This window comes from Prosopis cineraria, unplaced genomic scaffold (genome assembly GCF_029017545.1).
Source record: "Prosopis cineraria cultivar Desert tree isolate PC_DT_omini unplaced genomic scaffold, ASM2901754v1 PC9, whole genome shotgun sequence".
NCBI classification, from domain to species: Eukaryota; Viridiplantae; Streptophyta; class Magnoliopsida; order Fabales; family Fabaceae; genus Prosopis; species Prosopis cineraria.
Genome location: NW_026555340.1, coordinates 17573388 through 17586415, shown reverse-complemented (window position 1 = coordinate 17586415; position 13028 = coordinate 17573388). Strand labels below are relative to the sequence as shown.

General features: G+C 29.7%; 2 pseudogenes; one reads left to right on the top strand and one right to left on the bottom strand.

Moving 5' to 3' along the window:
* The first annotated feature begins 3008 nt into the window (after positions 1-3008).
* Positions 3009-4070, top strand: LOC129321093 (uncharacterized; annotated as a pseudogene).
* Positions 4071-12511: 8441 nt separating this feature from the next.
* The window catches only part of LOC129319617 (TNF receptor-associated factor homolog 1b-like), a 39531-nt pseudogene continuing 39014 nt past the window's right edge, over positions 12512-13028 (bottom strand).

The following is a 13028-nucleotide window of genomic DNA, read 5'->3' as shown; positions in this document are numbered from 1 at the left end:
CATAAGCCGCGTTTAGTTATTTATCCTCGTGAACTGAGTGTTCTGTTTGTAACTTGTTCTATTGAGTTCTCAAAATTTTAAATGTTGATTAATATATGTTTTTGAAATTATCCGATTTTAACTAATAATTGGTATCATTTTGAGTTATATGAGAGCAGATCATTTTTTTAAGCATGATAACATAAATTATTCTCAATTTACTCTTATTTCATAAATATGGTTATGATTCATATGTTTATAAATTTTGATAACATTGCTTTTAACTAGCTGACACTATTATTGAAATTTATTGATTAAAATTTTAAGAAATTTTTCATGGGAATACTATTCACTGGAAAAATTATTTTGGCCTCAGATTCGTTAGCTGACGCTGATCCCACCAACGACCTCAAAAAGGGCAATTAGCTACAGTGGGTGGACTTTTTGATTGGTATTGTTACTTTAATATAAATATATAATCTGTATGTCCTTTTGATTTGAAAGAAATAGCATATGCTCCACATAGGTTGTTTATGAATTTATTTTTGGTTTGTATATTGATAATTGGCTGGAAGGAGCTATGCTCCTGAATTATACTGTTATTGTAAAATTTTTGTTGTAGAATTTTTGGGAGATCCTAATTACAGAGGAGGTTCTGCCAAAATTTCTACAAAAACGTTGACACTTTCTTATGATAATGAATTTAAAGAAGTTATTTAAATTCTCATATGATTTAATTAAACTTTGCATTTCTTGAGAAATGAAATAAATATTCATTTGAAGGCTTACGGGAATGTGAAAGTAATTCACACCCATGCTGATCACCCTCTATTTTGGGGCGTGATAAGTATGAAATCTGCACTTTTTTCTTACTAATTATGAGTGGGTTCCATTTTCCCTCTACTATAGCATCCATGATGATATGTGTTAGTTTTTCCATTCCAAGCACAAATAGGTATAGTGATAAGGGATCACCTTATCAAACCCTCTGGTTGACATAAAATTTCTAGATTTAGAACCATTCTAGAGAATTTGAGAGGAAGACGATGAGATGTAGGATTCTATTAATGTGCATAGCTTTTCTGGTATACCAATTTTCTTGAGGACCTCAACCAAGAACTTCAAATTCATCCTGTCATATGCTTTTTGGAGATTGATCTTTATGGCCATGAATCACTTTTTCCCAGACATTTTATTCATAATATAGTCACTTCTTTTGATACGATGATGTTTTCTTGTATACTTCTCCTAGGTACAAAGCTACTCTAGCATGGGGATGCGATCCTATGGCCTTGGTCTTGCAACAATAACTTTGGATGATATTTTATAATACGCAGATATAATGAGTAGAGATTACTTGAGCTTTGTCAACTTGAAAGAGATTGTTGTTTAGTTGATTGTGGGCTTTTGTCCTGTTGGTTATTAAAAATAAAAATAAAACTAAAAAGTAGTTAAATGATTGATTTTGCTTATTTTTTTAATTTATTTTTATTAAATTATCATCTTTAAAATATTTTTTTCTCTCTAATAACTTTTTACTCTCCACTAAGTATAATAGGATAAAATTAAAATAAACTAATTAATGATCAATTTTTTTAAATAACACACGAATACACAAAATTTACATTAGGGGATGGAGTAAAGTATAAACTAAATATATTTTCAATTGAGACTATGAATTATTAATAAATCTTATTTTTTTTTCATGAAAGAATTGAGGGCAATTGTTAAGTGGATCACTGATTTAGAGAATTTTGGAGCACCACGTTTTTCTAATATTTACCACTAAAGACCCCAAGTATATCAATAATTTCTTAGGTAAAGCCGTTCAAGTCCAGAAACAAAGATAATATGAAGGGACATCGATTATCTACTTTTTAATTTGGGTAACCACTGATTCAAAGAGTGGTCAAACAGTTAGTTGAATTGGTGGAAGTTCGGGACTAGTGAGAGCTTTCCTTCTTATAGCAACTTGTCTGATCATAAAAAATGATTATTTTTTATTTTATCGTTATTTAAAATGTATTAATTTATTAATTATCGGTCCATTGTGAATCGATAGTTCAAAGTTTAAAGTAATGATTTAAAATTCAAAGCGAACCAAACAATCCGACTGTCTACAGCAATATTAAAAAATTAAATCAAATCGAACAGTTGAATCAATATAAGTTCGATCAACATTTAAAAATTGTTTTAAGGTTGGGTCATTTTAAATTGGTTGTCGGATTAAGAATCAAATTCAATTTTAAAAAATGAGACTGTTAAAAGAAATTTTTTTTATCAATTTTTTTTGAAAATAATTAATTTTTTTAATCATTTGATGTTATATTGTATCATGTAACTGATTAACTCATAATAAACTTAAAATTTTTGGTTTTAGTTTTAAATTAAGTAGCAATTTCATATTTATTTTTTATATTTAAATTATTATATACATATATAAATTTTTTAATTTAATTTTTACGTCACCAGTTTAACCATTAGTCCAATCCAATTGAACTATGTAAATTATGAATCATTGACATTATCAATTTAATATCCGATCTAGTTCTGAAAACATTGATCTAAAGGTTTAGTCTGGATCAAAAAACTGTTTTTATAATTGAATTGGATTAAATTAGAGTTGAGCTGTTATTAAACTTGAAATCAAAATTGAACCAAGAACATGAACAATTTTCAAAAAACCAAATTGTTTTAAACATGTTATTGAAAAACCATAAAAATTATAGAAAAGAAACTAGAAAAATTTAAAAATAAAATCTTGCTAAAAGCCAATTTTATTTTCAAATAATTTACATATATAAAATATAATTTGAGATCATTTTATTATAAAGATATTGACAATTATATATGTAAATAGAGATAATTTTGAGTCTACTTATATTTAATTTAATTAAGATATATTTATATTTAACAAGTTATAAAATTATAATTTATAATCATATTATGTCATTTTATTAACATATTATAATTTTTTTTCTTATATTTATTTTATATATATTTAATATTATTTTTATTTAATTATTACGTTATTAATTCTACCATCACCATATGAACTGTAAACGGATAGACTTTTCAATTCAACATCGTGTCGGGTTTTAGAAATATTGGTTCAAAGTTCAAACCGGGTCCGGTTCTCTTGTTCCCTCCGCATATCAACCATCTCTTTCCGGAAGTCAGCCCAGGCAGCTTGAAGCCATTCAATATTATCAATTTCTTTCATCTTCCATTATCTTGTCTGCTTCTCATTCCTTGCCCTGATCCCTACTTAAATCATCCGTGCCCAATTCTTCATTCACCATCACACTATAAATGTCCCCACAACGAAAATTCCTCTTGTTCAAAGCCACAATCCAATCATGGAAGACGCCTTCGATTTGGCTCAGATCTCTCTTCGACCCCTCCTTTCCGACACCGACGATTTCATGGTCTGGGCCACCGATGAACGAGCGGCCAAATTCTGCAGCTGGGAACCCTACACAAGCAAAGACGCCGCCGTCGATTTCATCCAAAACTTCACCACAAAGTGCTTATTGTTCCGAGCGATTTGCGTCGGCGATCGCGCGATCGGATCGATTTCTGTTCGATCTTTCACCGGGGATGACGAGGCCAGAGCGAAACTGCAGAACTTGGGTATGTTTTAGGGTCGAAGTATTGGGGGAAAGGGATCGCGACGAAGATGGTGAAGCAGGTGGTGGAAATGGCGTTCGTTGAGTTGCCGGATCTGGAGAGGCTTGAAGCTCTGGTTGATGTTGAGAATGTGGCGTCCCAGAGAGTTCTGGAGATGGCTGGGTTTCAGAGGGAAGGAACTCTCAGGAAGTTCTTGTTCATGAATGGAAAATCCATAGATATGAAGCCAGTAGCGACTTCGAATTCGGATTTCGGAGCTCAAATGGTCAGAGTCGAGACTCAGAGCAACTGATTGCTGAAGGCCGTGGACGTGTCATTCTTTGGGCCTGAAGCGTGTATAATTATTAATTAATTAAGGAATCATCGATTAATTTATTGTTTGTTTTTGCATCGCATATAAATTAAAAGAAGTCTTTTTTTATTAATATAATGATTGTTTAGGTATAGTCTTTGAAATTTGACTTGGGTGTCAATGCATGTTGAAATGAATTGATACCAACTAAAACTAATTATAGTAACAAACAATCTATCTGTTGTTCTTGTGGTATTGATGTACGTTTTATTTATAGCACACTTTCAATATTTATTATTAAAATTAAAAAAAAATTAAATTTTTAAATTTTATCTAAAAATTTAATAATTTTTTAACTTTATTCTTATTATATATATATATTAACAATATATTTTTTTTATTTTAATATTTAATGAAGGTCAAATAAAAAATATGTAATAAAAATTAAATGAGATGACTTATAAATAAGATTAAAAAAAATTCTCTTTAAATAAAATGTAAAAGTGGTAATATGAATGATTTTAAACCAAACTGGATTGAATGGTTCAATCGTTGATCAATTCGGATTTCGGCTAGGCCAGAAGGGAAAAACTATGTGAGATATTTAGTCGGGTTGAGTCGATCCAAATTGCCAGTTAGCCTGCAAATTGAATTTGAGTTGGGAACCTGTTCTAGTTTTAAAAAATCAAATAGTTTATTATTTTTTTTTTTGCATATTTGAGTTCTAAAAGAAAAGGCAGAGCCGTAGACTTAGAGCATGTGTTTTTGGCTTTCTGCTTTGTTTATTATATTGCACTTTGTCTCTGGGCTTCGATTTCAAGCTTCTGCTACTACGACTTTGCTAATTTGCTCCTCCTCTCCTCCCATTCTTTGTGGCTTTGGCAATGCAATGGTGTGATTTCTTTCATCTTTCCTTATCAATCGACATCGACCACGACAAGCACAGCCCACGACTGCTATTTTCCTCCTGTTCCTCGTCCTCATTGATCTATCCTTTTCCTCAACTATGGGACGCACCGAAGCCAAGAAGCCATTGATGGATTGAAACACAGACACAAGTGACAGGGCAGAGCATCCAATCTCAATTGTGATTGTTTTCTTCATCCTTCCCGTTCAGTTGGAGTTTTAAATCTTCTAATCTTCTTCTTCATCTATTTGGCTCTGCTTCATCGTTTAAGTGAGTTTTAATATGTATTTCAAATTTTTAATTCCTTATAAGTTCAAATTTATTATCTAGTGGAGATCTAATTTGATTGAACGCTATATATACCTATATATAATGATTGTGTAATGGATTTTAAGCTATAAGAAACTGCCTACAAGCACTCATTGACAATGCATCAATTAGTTGATACTTGATAGCCAATTCAAGACTGAGCACTAGAATCTATATATAAAATAAAGTAGAGATGCAAAAGAGTCAAGGGTGGGGGGATGAAAAATGAAGAGAAGAGCACTTTGAACATTCTTTATATTGAATAAAGATTTGTAATTAACCCTTTAACAAAGTCAAAAGCTATTATCTTAACATATTTCAAGCACCATTCATTTCTATATCTTACATGCCTATATTTCCTTAAAAAAGTTGTCATGTAATTCGCCTGACCCCTTTATTCCTTTCCTTTCTTTTTGTCTTTAAAGCAAAGAGATCTTCTATTATGCTATTTACATGAATCACATTAGATTTTTGTTTATTCTTCTTTGTTCATACTTTATATATTAATTAGATCTCTTAATGGCAAGTCTAAATTTTGCCTTATAGAAAATGACATTTGAAAATGTTTCAACTATTGCATCAACACAATCTGTTAGATCAAAGATAGATCCTATATGGGACCATTGTGCTAAGATCAAGTCCTAGATGGCGCCTAAAATGTTTGTACTGTGCAAAAGAATTTGGTGGTGGAGGGATTCATAGAAAAAACGACATCTTGTTAGAAAGAAAGGGGATGCAATAAGTTTCAAAAAGGTGCCTGTTAATGTTCACTACTAAGTGGAAGAAAATTTGAAGGAGATTAGGGAGAATAAAGGCAAAAAGCAAGATTATTATGAAGAGGACAATCCATGTAACCCTAATGTCACACCATTAGAAAGAAATGATGGAAATTCACAAGAAATTTCTACTCAATCTCAAACCCTCAAGAAAAGTCAGCCACAAAGTCAAACTTAACTTAGAAAATGAAAGGCGCTTATTGATAAATATTTTGCACCAAGAACAACCCTAGGAGCACAGCTAGGGATATAAAGTGCACTTGCAGGTAAAGAACCTATACATAGAGCAAACATGGCTTTTACTAAGATGTCTGATTGTTGTATTCCATTGAATGTTGTTAATTCAGCATTCTTTCAACCTATGATTGATGCATTTACAGCTATTGGCCTTATTATAAAGGGCCAAGTTATCATGCCATGAGAACTAAAGTACTGCTTGATACTAAAAAGGAAGTTCAATTAGTAGTTAGTAGTTTTAGAAACTTTTAGGATAATACTAGTTGTACAATTATAGTTGATGGTTGGCAAGATCAAGCAAATAAGAAATTTGTTAACTTCTTGTCTACTCTCCTAAGGGGATTATTTTTATTAGATCTGTTGATGTATCAGACATAGTCAAGGATGCCCAAAATTTACGAAACTTGTTCACTGAAATGGTTGACTTTGTTGGAGTTAGAAATGTTATGCACTTGGTAACTAATAATGCAACTAATTATAAAGCTGTTGGGCAGTTATTATGTGACAAATTTCCTTCTATTTTTTGGCCTCATTGTGCTGCATATTGTTTGAACTTGATTTTAAGAAATATTGGTAAAATGAATGTTGTGACTGGCTTGGCAACACATGCATCTATGGTGTCAAAGTTTGTTTATAATCATGCTTTTTTGTTTGCTTGGATGAGAAAAAGAGAAGGTTGGATTGAAATTATTCACCTTGGGATGACACAATTTGCTACCACTTTTATTGCATTGAGAAGTATTCATGAGCATAAACATGATTTGTAAGCCTTAGTAAGTAGCAAAATGTTTTTAGATTCTAGATACTCAAAAGGGGAAAAGGTAGAGGATTTGACTTCAACAATGCTAGACAATCAATTTTGGAATGATTATAAAATTGTGGTCCAAATTGTTTCACCACTTATTTAGTTGTTCAGGATTGTTGATGTTGATGAGAGATCTTCACTTGGGTATGTATATGATGGCATATACAGGGCAAGAAAAACTATCAAGAATATATTAATGAACAAAAAGCCCTTGTACAAGCCTTACACAAGGATTATCAAGAAAAGGTGAGATTCTTAACTTCGTCAGAAGCTACATGGAGTAGCTTATTTCCTAAATCCTATGTTCTTTTATCATAAGCAGAGCTTCTGTAAAAAGCCAAAAGTTATGGCTAGATTTCTTGATGTTTTGAATAAGACAATCACTACTAACAAAATCAAGTTTGTGCAAGAAAGTTTGTTGTATCAAGATAGAGTTGACAACTTCAGTCGTTCCTTAGCCATTTCATCTATAAACTTATTGTGGCTAGGTAAATTTTAATACTCTTTTCATTTAACTATAATACTTTTTATATTTCTTACTTATGTTTATCTTTGATGCTAAATTTCATAGATGAATGGTGGAAAATGTTTGGTGATAGTGCACCAAATGTTAAAAAATTGATAGTAAGACTCTTAAGCCAAACTTCATCTTCATATGGTTGTGAAGGAGTGTTTTTAAAAGAATACATTCTAAAAAGGGAATAGGTTGGAGCATAAAAGGTTAAATGATCTTGTGTTTATTCATTACAACCTTCATTTGAGAAATAGGTATATTATTTAATCATAGCTAAACTTTGTTTAACATGAGTTTAATTATAAGTTGTTAACTTTTAAAGTTTTAATACTTTGGTTATGTGTTTTAGAGTTTATAACAAGAAAAGATATTTTAATCCTATTGATTATAAAAGAATTGGTGACATTGAGTATTGGATCATGGAAGATAAAGATTCTCCTACCCTTAATTATGATGAGATAGAAGAAGCTATGCTTTATAATGATACAACAATTTTACAAGTTTCTATCAATCAAGATGAAGGTTTGATCTTTGGTGTTTTCTAGTATTTAGTCATGTTATTTTTTTTTTGTTATAGTATATGTTACTTATTAATTTTAATACTTGATTTGTTACACTATTCAATAAAGGTAATAATGAAGGAGGAGGCAATGGGGTTCTGACTGCGGGTGGACGTTCAATCATGGGAAGACTTGATTTGAGATCTTTTGCCTAAGAAGATATTAAAACTTATAGTGATGATGATTTTTAGGAAACACATGCTTAGCTTAATTAGGATCCACCAATCTTTGACACATCATGAATAGATAAATATGATATTGTGCTTGTTTGAATTGTTGGTGTGTTATGCTATATTGCCTTGTTAGTTGTTACTTTGTCATATGTTGAAGTTGAATTTACCTACTTAACTTGATATTTTAATTTTTTAATGTTTTGTTTATATTATTATATAGATATATAATTTTTTAATTTAATTATTATGCTACCGGTTCAACTATTGGTTCAACCCAGTTGGACCATGTGAACCGTTGGCCTCTCCAGTTTAATGTTCGGTCTGGTTTTGAAAATATTGGGTAATATAAATCATAAATAAATTGTGCTATTATTTTTCAAATTCATATAACATGATAGTCCTTAGCTCATATATATATATATATATATATATATATAACAAAATAGTCTATAGACTCCCAATTTTTCATCTATTATTAGTTATTACTTATTACTACGACTTGATAAAGAATTAAAAACCAATTCTACACGTCTTACTATTTCAGTTAAAAAGAGAAGTAAACAATTGAATGAATTCAATTAGACATAATATAGTGATATACCATTTACAATTTAATCACAATTCAAGATCAATTTTTCATAATTGTTTGCACTCTGCTATGAACACCAGAAACAAAAAATGGGGAAAAAAATTACCAATCACCACTACTATGATACTGTCACTTACATTTTGTAATCAATCAACATCGTAACTACACTATTCAGTTCTTGTACCTTGCTCAATAATACATAAACTGATATCGCCTCCTAAAAATAAAACCATTCGAAGGCTCATAATCAGTAACAGTAAAATCAATAATCATATTATTATCTGTAAGCAATACTGGAATACATATACCTTAACAGCTCTGAATTGCTCTACTTTGGAAGATTCAAATATGAAGAAAACCAAAAAAAAATTATTCATTGATGCTTGTGATGATCATTTGTGGAGGTGATGGTGGTGGTGGTGGTGGTGGCCTGAGTCATTGACGATGGAGCCTTAAACCATTCTATTACATTGACCGGTTCTTGATCTCTGAACTCAACCAAGAACTGAGCCAATCCTTCTTCTAGACACAGAGCAGCTTGATGCACACTCATCTTCCCCATGATTTCTCCGATCATGCTCCTCCACAGCTTCTTTGCATCCAGAAATATGCTTACCTATTGTTCATATGATCCGTCAGAATTGATCCTACTGCCATCTTAAATTAGATGATAGAGTAAATTAGATCATATATTGTTCAGATTAAATCTATATTGTCAGATTGATGATAGAGTAAATTTATTAAAATTTATAATTTTTATTTTAATAAATATAAAAAATATAAAAATAAAATAGGTTAAATTATACTTTTATTTCTCAAACTTTATATAAGGTTTCAATTTCGTCCTTTAATTTTGTAAATGATATTTTTAGTCTTTTAACTCTAATATCATTAGTTTCAAGTGATTATTTTTTATGTCAGTCATTGTTATTTTAAAAAAATTAAACTTTATTTTAATAAACAGAAAAAATTATTAGTATATTTTTAAAATAAAAATAATAAATTTTAATAAATCTATTTTATTATCAATTTGGACAATACAAGTTTAATCTAAATGATAAATTTAATATTAAGGGCTTTTATAATTTTTATAAATTAACTATCCAGATGTATTTTGGATAGTTTAGATTTAAAATTTTTAAGTTGCAAACTTTTTTAGTTTTTTTAGGTTCCATTTTGAAGATTCTATTTTTTTAATATTATATTTACTAAAATAAAAATTCTAATATTAAATTTAAGCTGTTCAAAATATATCTGGATAGTCAATTTATAATAAAAAATTATATTAAATTAGATCATCTAAATTAAATTTATATTATCTAGATTGATAATAAAGTAAATTTATTAAAATTTATAATTTTTATTTTAATAAATATAAAAAATATGAAAATAAAAGAGGTTAAACTATACTTTCATTCCTCTAACTTTATATAAATTTTAATCTAGTCTTTTAATTTTTTTTAAAATTATCTTTTTAATCCTTTAACCCTAATATTATTAATTTTAAATGATTATTTTTTGTGTCAGTCATTGTTATTTTAAAAAAATTAAACTTTATATCAACATTTGAGAATATTTTGTCAATGTTTAAAAATTTGATGTAAAAATTTATTAGAATAAAACTAATAGTAATAGGGTCAAAGTACTAAAATAATACTTTATAAAGTTAAGAGATTAAAATAAAATATTATATAAAATTAAAAGATTAAATATATACTTTAGCTAATAAAATATATCAATATGAACCATCCAGTTTAAAAATCTAAATGATCCATATTGCTCATCAGCTAAAACCGGGCTCAGGGAATGAGGCGAAAGTATGGCCTTCTACCAGTAGTTACTGCCTATTTGGATGGGATAATTAATCAATTTTTTGGGGCAAAATCACGGTTGGAATGAAAATTACCCAAACAGCAAAAATTAGTGCTAATCAATTATTGACCTTAATCATGTTTTTGAAATAAGCTCACAGCTTTAACTTCCATAAATCGATTCTGACGTTCAGCTTTAATGGTGTATCAGAAATTTTTAGATACCATATGTATGCCTGCCTCATCATTATCTCACAATGCGATCGCCTTCTATTTTGTGTGTGTGTGTGTGTTTTTTTTTCCTTCCTTCTTGCAAAATGTGCATGAACTCCAAGCTCTAGCTCCGGCTTGTTTTTTTTATTTTTTTTATTAATGAGTAAATAAAATTCTGAACTCTTACTAGAAAATCATCATAAACCTTAAACTATTAAAATATACAAAATAAATCATAAACTTTTAAATTTATAATAAAATAAACCCTGACTGTTAATTTTTTTAATATCGTTATTGTCTATACGAATACTGTAACAATCAGGGTTAAATTCATAAAAAAATAAAACATAAACAATATTTGCATAGACAGTAACAATGTTAAAAAGTTAGTAGTCAAAATTTATTTTGCTATAAGTTTAAAAATTTAGGGTTTATTTTGCATATTTTAAAAATTTAAAGTTCAAAACAATTTTCAAATAACAGTTCAGAGCCCTATTTGCTTGTTAACCCTTTTCTTTTACTAACCTTTAGCTACAACTTTAACTAATATATAATACATTTATATTAAATAATAAATATTAAATAGATATTATATTTACTTATTTTTTACATACATTAAATTATTGATATTAATATAATTTAAATTGACATAATTAATTATTTATAAGTTAAATAGTATATTTTACTTGTTAAATAAAATTAAAAAAATTTAATAATATATACAACTTTATCAATATTTTAATTTTCAAAAGTAATGTCCTTTATGGTATTTTATATATTTAAAATTGATAATGATTAAATTATTCAAACATTTTTAATTCTTCAAAATCAATTTCAAAAAAAAAAATTCAAACACGATTATATTATAACATAATCAATTATAATTAAAATTAATTTTATTAATTAATTTTTTTATAATTGATCATCGGAAGCTACTCTTTTGAGCTTGAGGCAAAACGTGGTTCTGGTCAAAATAATCAATTGTGTGAAAATGAAGTGTTTGGGTAATTTTTAGTAAAACCATGGTTTTAATACACTTAATCGATTCTGGAACCATATCTAAACAAGCACTTAGTCTCAAAATTTTGAAGTGTTTTTTTTTTTTTGTTGAGTGTATAGATATTCTTTTTTTTTTATATATTTACATTCATATCAGGGCCAAAACCCAAGTAAGTTACCAATGTAGTATCCTTTGCATCACAGTACCTATTCTATGCTTATCTAATAATGGTCCCACTTCATCAGGTGGTTCTTTTAACAAGTGGCTCAACTATGTCTGGAATTTTCCCCATTTCTCCAACGAATCTGCACAAGTTTTTCCCTCACGGAGTGCGTGGCTTGCTTCGACTTGCCACCTGTTCCCTATCGTCTTTTTTATGTGCCTAGAAAACTTATTAGCCTCTCCATGTAAGAAGGCTCTCTCTATCTTTTGAACCACAGCCCGAGAATCACTTTCAATTATAACAACTTGACCATCAATGTTATTTAGCAGTGATACTTGTCAAGACACCCCACAATTCAGCCATTTCAGCTGAGCATCTCCCTATTTTCTTTGCATATCCCGAAAGACTCCACCCACAGCTAGCCTTTCCATTTTCCCCTGTGTAGCACTATCAATATTAAGTTTCGTGTCCATTTGTGTTATAAGCCTCATGGACCTCCTTTGTATAGTTTTTTATTTTTGTAGCAAGGTCTGTTGGCCATTGAAATCCCTCATCAAATAGTTGAGCGTTTCTCCAGTTCCACAATTGCCATGCCTCGATTGCACATAACAAGTGCCAGCCAGACCCACTTTTTCATTCTTTCTGTAGATTAATTAACACCCAGTCATGTAATGAGAGAAAAAAGAAATTACTGACCTTATCTTCACATTTAAGTGCTTGCTATTTTTGCTTTAGTTTTATCTCTAATAGCATGTAGACTGTCTTCATTCTCTCTTCCACATCAAATACATACTAGAGGTGTTCCCAATATTTTTTAATCTGAGCATAGAAGTTAGTAAGCTTCCATTTGTATAGAACCATAAAAATACCTGTATTTGTCGTGGTCCACGCCATTCCCATGTCTTGTTCCAAATTGGATCCTCTTTCGCTGCTTGAAAACTCACTTAGCTCATCATACGTTTCTGCAACAGAGTATTTTTCCTTGTCACTACTCAACCATTTGACCCTATCTTCCCCTTCCTCCTGACTGGTTGGTAAGACAGCTTGAATTCTGGCAACCACCACTTCAG